The sequence below is a fragment of the Gracilinanus agilis genome, chromosome 6, assembly GCF_016433145.1.
Source record: "Gracilinanus agilis isolate LMUSP501 chromosome 6, AgileGrace, whole genome shotgun sequence".
Classification (NCBI taxonomy): domain Eukaryota; kingdom Metazoa; phylum Chordata; class Mammalia; order Didelphimorphia; family Didelphidae; genus Gracilinanus; species Gracilinanus agilis.
Window position 1 is genome coordinate 35143199 of NC_058135.1, and position 7742 is coordinate 35150940.

At 38.4% G+C, this 7742-nt stretch overlaps 1 pseudogene; it reads left to right on the forward strand.

The window, feature by feature from the left end:
- Positions 1-928: 928 nt before the first annotated feature.
- LOC123252206 overlaps positions 929-7742 on the forward strand; it is a 23136-nt pseudogene continuing 16322 nt past the window's right edge.

Sequence of the window (7742 nt, forward strand, 5' to 3'; positions counted from 1 at the left end):
TAACAATTATGATAATAATTATAATAATAATAGCTATATTTTTATAGGTAGGTCCTAATTACTATGAACACTCAGTCCAGAATCATGGGCTCATTAGTCAAAATTATACTTCATACTTCTATTAGACTGGAGCCCATATGACTATAGTTTACATAATTATAATTTTGGATAGTGTAAATTCCAATGGCTGTCATCCCTTCATGAGATTCATTACTGCCATCAATCAGAATCTAGTTGTAAAGAGCGTTAAGGATGTAAAAAAAAACCTTTATAAATTTGATTTCATTTGATCCTCACAACAGCCACGCTGGCAAGGGGATAATGTTACTATCCCCATTTTATAGTTCAGAAAAAGGAGGTAGACAGAGGTTAAATAACTTGCTAAATGTCACATGCCTAGTAAGAGTTTAAGGCTTGAATTGAACTCAGGTCTTCATTATTTCTGGTCCAGAGTTCTATCCATTGGGCCAAACTAGTTGTCTCTATGCAATCTCTGAACAGTTTGTCAACAGGCTTGATAGAGACTTCCAATTTCCTCTGCCACATACATCCACTTGATATCACAATCACAGGGGCTTGAACTTTGGAGTTTCCCAGTAGCCCTCTTTTTTCTTTTCCTTTTTTTCCTTAGAACTTCCTACTATATTCCAGGGATCTACAGTTACATATTAGAAAAAATAACATCAGTATGTTGACAATGATCTGCAGCAATATGTGGAGTTTGTGAAGGATATTTAGGGAAAAACCAAGCTCAGCAATAATATTTCGGGGCTTCAAAATTGATGACTCATCTAGTCATAGGAAACATGGACAGTGGGAAGATCCTCATTAATGCAAATAAATAGGAGGCTCTGTGCTTGAAAAGAGCGCAGATGAGATTCGGACCTGGTAAGCAAGTCTTACTCCTCCTTCTCCTCACTGAGTTAGAATGAGATTCACTGCTGCATCTCTGGTCTTTGGTCTGCTGGTGATCATCACTAACTCTTCAGTCCAAAGTAAGAATTTTCATTTGTGTTTTCCTGAATATCCTTGGGGGGAAAATGTTTTTTCAGTTGACTAAGTCAGATATATTGAGAGTCAAGTCACACAGCACTGCTAGAGAGAATTTTGTTGTTCTTCAGTCCTAAAACTGAAAGCTTTGTCATTTCCTTCTCCAGCTCATTTTACAAATGAGGAAACTGAGGCAAACAGGGTGAAGTGACTTATCCAAGGTGACACAGAAAGTCTGAATAAGAGTCTGAAGTTGAATTTGAACTCAAAAAGATGAATCTTCTTGACTTCAGGATTGGCATCCTACCCACTATGCTACCTAGCTGCCCTGCTGGATAGAGTACTATTTATTTAAGGCTAAAATGAATTAGGTTCTCCTAGAACTCAGGGTAGTTCCGTAAAAGGTAGGTATTTTAGGATGAGGCTTAAACTCCAGGAGAAATCACTTTGAAGGTGATGAAGGAAAAGGAATCCAGAAAGAGAGTAAGACCAGAAAATTGTTATCTACCAACATGAAACCCCAATGTCTTTATACAGCTTTGGCATTAGTGATTTGAATTTTCTACTATTAAGTTGCAAATGACCTTTGTTGGGGCAGCCTTGATAACAGTCCAAATGGAATAATTTTAATTACATCTTCTACTTGCACAGACTGGTTTACTTGGGTTCATGTTTCATTACAGACCACAAATAGCACTAAAAACAAAGTATGAAAAAGGGAACAGGGAGAAAAGAGTTTTACAAAATTATAAGTAGTAAATTCTATATGATGAAAAGCCTAAAGCATGTATTCATGAAGAATTCCTAGAGAATTTATATTACTCTATGCAACAAATCAAGAATTAAAATATAAAAAATATCACCATTTAGGATTTTACCTTGACAAGACAATTATAATTCTAATGCCCACAGAAACAGTTGGTCTGATGACTTGACAAAATAGAGAGTCTAGAGTGCTTTTTCTCCTAAAGTTTTTTTTTTAAACTGACATTAAGAATTCTGACTAGACTTGTCTCAGTCATTTTACAACAAAGAGGAAATGGAATCAGAAGCAAGAACTCAACATTTCTAACTTTTAGACTGTCCAAATGCAATCAATTCTTTTGAGATTAATTTATACAGCTTTGGCATCTTATAATTTGTAACTATCAGAATAAATTGGATGCTATTGGATATTTTTTATGGCCACAGGTGCTCCAGGGGTCAAGAATGGCAAAGAAAATTGTAAGTACCTCAAGCCAACCTCTGAGCCTGTTCCTCCAGACCTCATTCAGACAGTGCTTTTGGAACCACCTAAGCATGTTTGTGAAATTGCAGAATTCATTTAAGTTGCAAGTTAAAAAAAAAATTTCCCTCCTCCTAATTCCATTAAGTAAAATGAGGTGATTTTACCTGAGCTTCCTTTGCAGGCCTACTAAGGCCAAGGCTTTTCCTAAATTACTTATCTTCTGTTGTCCACCTCAAGTTTTGTAGGTGTCTTTCCTTCTCACTATTCTCTGATATAGTAAAGGGGAGATTTCTCAGTGTTATTTATTGCTATTTGATGAAAAGTCCTCTAAGTTTCTGCCAAAACTCATTCTCTTCTACTCTACAATGTACCAGAAAGTAGCACTTTATTAAATGGGGAAAATCTAACTCAGTGCAGAGACAGAAATTCCTATTGTGCTAAATTCAATAAGTCTAAATCTAGGGTCTCTGATCTTATGTGTTAAAAATATTTTGATATTTTGATAAGTATATTTCAATATGATTGGTTACCCTTCTAATTCTCTACGTTTTATTTTATGCATTTGAAAACTTCATCCTTAGAAGGGCTACAATCTACACCCAAAAGAGAGTGAAGAATACCTGTCTGAATCACTTCACCATTGCCTACTAAGTTCTGCTTTTATAGAACAATCACATCTTGACTTTATGTGTCAGGTGAGTACTATTTCGCTCTGAGGGAAAGAAAATTTATTAGATACACAGAAGAGTTGCACAAAATAAGAAGGCAGACAGAGATGCTCTGTGATCTAACCTGTGCTTAGCACAAATGTACATAGTAGACACTTCTGAATGAATACTGACCCAGAGAGTTAGTGCCAGAGCTCAGTCCATGTCCCAGCTCTATAAAGTAAAGCACAATACTTACCTTCTTGAGAACGTTGCATCTTGACACAGAAGACCTTAGTCCTGATTCTGCTGCTTCCAAGTTGTAGGTCTTACGACATGTTGCTTAACTGCTACGGGCCTCAGCTTCCTAATGTGGCATTTAAAATTATTGTAAGCCCTGGGAGACTGCATCTCCCAGGACTCTCTGCTACAACTTCCCCACACACACACACCCCTCCGGCTTCCTTTGTGGGAAGTGTCTGAAGAAAGTATAAAAGAGAAAGTTTGGCACCTTTTCCCTCTCTGCTCTCTTAAGCCAGGATGCTGGCTGACTCTGATCCTGGACCCTCTCTACCCTAGAGGCCCTTTTCCCCTACCTAACCTTTCCCTTTTCTAATCTAAATAAAACCTAGCTATTCTAAACCCTAAATTGCTCTCTGATCTTTTATTTAAGCCGGGAAGGGCTTCGGTCAATTTCCTCTGGGAAACTGGGAAAACCAGGACATCAGCTTTCCACTTAATGGCTTCAGTTTTCTTATTAGGAAAGTGAGAGGCTTGACCTCTGAGCTTTGTAAAACTTCTGATATCACATGCAGCTTTAAATCTATGACACTATGAAAATTCATGGATCTGAAATGAAAGGGTTGAACTAGGTCAGTGGTTCCCAAACTTTTTTGGCCTACCACCCCCTTTCCAGAAAAAATATTACTTAGCACCCCCTGGAAATTATGAAACTATTTATTGAACTCAGAATAGAATGTAATACAAAAAAAGTGTGGCCATCACCACCCTCCTGGATTGCTGCAGCACCCACCACGGGGTGGTAGCATCCACTTTGGGAATCACTGAACTAGGTGAACCAAGATCCCTTCTAAGTCTAATATTCCGTGATTCTATTAAGCATTTCATTCAAACAAATGCCATAGCAGTTGTCTTTTTGGCATCATATGTCTGAAAATGTTTATCCTTTTTATCTATTATCTACCAACAACTTGCCATATCTTCAACTTTAACAAAAGAAAAATATTGGCTTGTATATAAAAGTATACACACCCTCACATACACACTGAGAAAACAGTACCTTGTCTAATATCATTGACTGGAGGCACAGCAGCCCTCTTATGGAGACTTGGTATTAATTCATAAATGATTCTTAGAAGGCGTCTTTTTATTAATTCTTTGCTGACCATTGTAAGAAGGAAAATTTTCGTATTTATAGATATATATATAAATGTGTGGCCGCCAGGAATCAACAATTCAGGTTGATTCCGTAATTAAATCAGACCCAAGTCAGCATCGGGTTGAGGAGTTTATTTACAATCTTGTAGGTCAAAAGTAGGAATAAAGAGAAAGGGAGAGGCTAGTCCAGGCCAAAGGCCTGGACGGAGAGAGAAGGTTAAAAGGCTAAATAAATGAAGCTGTAAGCCACAGGGCCCAACAGCCAGATAGGCAGAGTTTAGAATTGGCCCAGCTAGGCCAAGGAAGTCAGCCTAACTTACCCACGTGACAATATAGAGTGTAAGCTGTCTGTGGTCTCAGGAGATGCTTCTTCTTCCAGTTCGAGAGGGCAACTCCCCCACAGGAAGTTCACTAACTTACTTAAAGAGATCGTGTCTTTCATCACTTCCTGTGGTCCACCTCTAATTCAAATGGACAAATGGCAGTTTCTACATTGATTTGGACTGCCCAAAGGGCCGTCCCTTATTCTTGATTTGTTACTTATTGTCACGTGTGGGTAACTCGTCTCCCCTCCCCACTAAGGGAGGTTAGGGTGACATCATTAGCACGCCTGGGTTGAGTAGAATTTTGACTATTAATGGGCTGGAGCTAATTCTATTTACACACCATCTGCTACAATCCCAAGGCCAAAAGCCTAGCCTGTCATTCCTGTCTGGACAAAAGTGTGGCATTTAGGATTCAAGAGGAGCGATTTTGAGGATTTCCTTTTTCTGCATTTTGGGGTTTGTATTAAAGAATGGGAAAAAATTATGTGTGGATATAGACACCAACTGGGTAATAGAAGCCATAAATAGTTTAATAAGGTAGGTCATCATTTCTCAAATATGTAGAAAACTGAGTTCAATTAATAAGGATATAAGCCATTCCTAAGTTGATATGTGCTCAAAGGATATGAACAGGCAGTTTGTAGAAGAAGAAATCAAAGCTATAGTCATATAAAAATGTTCTAAAAAACTATTCATTAGAGAAATGAAAATTAAAACAACTCTTAAGTTATCACCTATCAGATTACTTAATACAACAGAAAAGGAAAAGTATGAATGTTGGAAGGGATGTGGGAAAGTTGGGGACAGTAATATACTATTGGTGGAGTTGTGAACTAATCTAACCATTCTAAAGTGCAATCTAGAACTATGCCCAAAAGACTACAAAATTGCATACCCTTTGCCTCATTAGACCATTACTAGGTCTGTATCCCAAAGAAATCAAATAAAAAAAAGAAAACACAATACTTACCTTCTTGAGAACGTTGCATCTTGACACAGAAGACCTTAGTCCTGATTCTGCTGCTTCCAAGTTGTAGGTCTTACAACATGTTGCTTTTGCTTTTTATATGCAAAAATACTTAAAGCAGCTCCTTTTATGGTGGCAAAGAGTTGGAAATTGAGGAGATGCTCAGCAATGGGAAAATGGCTAAACAAGGTGTGGTGTATGAATGTGACAGAATATTATTATGCTGTGAAAATTGATGATCAGGATGCTTTCAGAAAAACTAACATGAACTGATGCAAAGTGAAGTGAGCAGAACTAGGAAAAAACTGTATATATTAACAGTAATACTGTGTGATGAACAACTATGAATGACTTACCTTTTCTCAGCAATACAGGGAGTTAAGACAAGTCTGAAGGATTCATAATGAAAAATGCTATGCATTTCCAGAGAAAGAACTGATGGAATCTGACTGCAGATAAGCATACTTTTAAAAAACTTTTTCTTTCTTTTTAGTCTCTGTTTTCTTTCACAACAGAACGAGTATGTTTGGTATGACTGCATATGTATAACCTATATAAAATTGTTTGCCTTCTTAATGGGGGAGGGGAGAAAAGAAAGAGAAAAAGAAAATTTAGAAATAAAAATTTTTAATCAATATTAATTTTTACATGTAATTGACAAAAAATAAGGTACACCAACTGGATATCGTTTGCTTTCAGGCTCAGAATATTGTTCCTTAGGGAAGATTCTATTTCCCAGGCAGATCTTCTCAAATGAGGGCTGCAAAGTATCTATTTTCATTCAGGTGCTTTTTTGTGATCACCTACTCTGATTTGACTGTATTTGTACTTAAAATGCTTCCCATCCATTACAACAATCTATCGAATGAGATTGATGGCTTTATGTTTCTATGTATTTGTCTTGTTTTTTGTTTACCTGTTGAAATAGGAGTATTTTTTTTAAGTGAAGCCTGTTATTTAGCTTTTGAATTCATTTACTAATTAGTATTGGCTTATTTGCTCCATAGAAAAATACCTCCTGTACCACAGACTACCAAGGATTCCCCACGCAGGATACCCAGATAAGCTCATCTGAGCTTTCCTTCATTTGTCTTGAGATTTTTTTTATTCTTTTAAGGAATTTTTTTTTATTCCAGTGAAAGACTTCTTTCAAGCACTTCTTTCTAGAAACATTTTGAGTATAGAAGCAGTCATTCCTAGAAACAAATGGCCAAAATTACCTTTCTGAAACAATCCAGGAACACGTTAGCTTCTCTTTGAGTCATCATTAGTAAATAAGTTCATTAGAAATTTCATTAGAAATATTTAAAGAGACACCCCCTCACGGTAGTGGCGGCTTTGGGACCGTGACAGAGCACGAGCCCCGCGACCTTTCCCTCCCTATCCCAAGATGCTGTGCGCCCTCTGACCCTGCCCAGACGCCGACACCCCCCCACCCCCACCCCTGCCCCGACGTCGGTGAAGTATTTCCTGGGGCACAGTGTGCTCCGGAGCCTCCGGGACCAACCCCTACAGCAAACCGGCTCCGACCTATGGCTTTGTGCACCGGGATGTGACTCCTGACCTGAAGCTGCTATCCAGGCAGCTTCTGACAAAGGCCAACCGGATGCCCAGCTGGCCGGAGCGCTTCTTCCCTGCTAACGCACTCGGTATTCATCCAGGAGGACTGTCGTGGACCCACGGAACCAGACCATGACCACTCTGACCTGGAACATTAGCCACGCTTGGCTGATAGTGGTGGAGGAAAGACGTATTTGCTGTGTGAACCCTGAAAAACAGTGGCTGGCCTGAAATCCAGCGGGAGGCGAGGGGGAGGGGGCTCCTTCAGTTTGTTTGGGGTGTCCAGAGCTATAAAGGAGTTTGGCCCGGCTAGATTCAAAAGTAAAGCGACCATAGAAAGAGAAACACTGTCAAAATCACCCTAGACAGTATAAAATACTTAGGAATCTATCTACCCAAACAAACACAGGCATTATATGAACACAACTGCAAAACACTCTCCAAACAATTAAAACTAGATCTAAACAACTGGAAAAACATTGATTGCTCATGGGTAGGACGAGCTAACATAATAAAAATGACCATTCTACCCAAATTAATTTACCTGTTTAATATACCTATCAAATTACCAAAAAACTTTTTTACTGAATTAGAAAAAACTATAACAAAGTTTGCTGGGGGGGGGG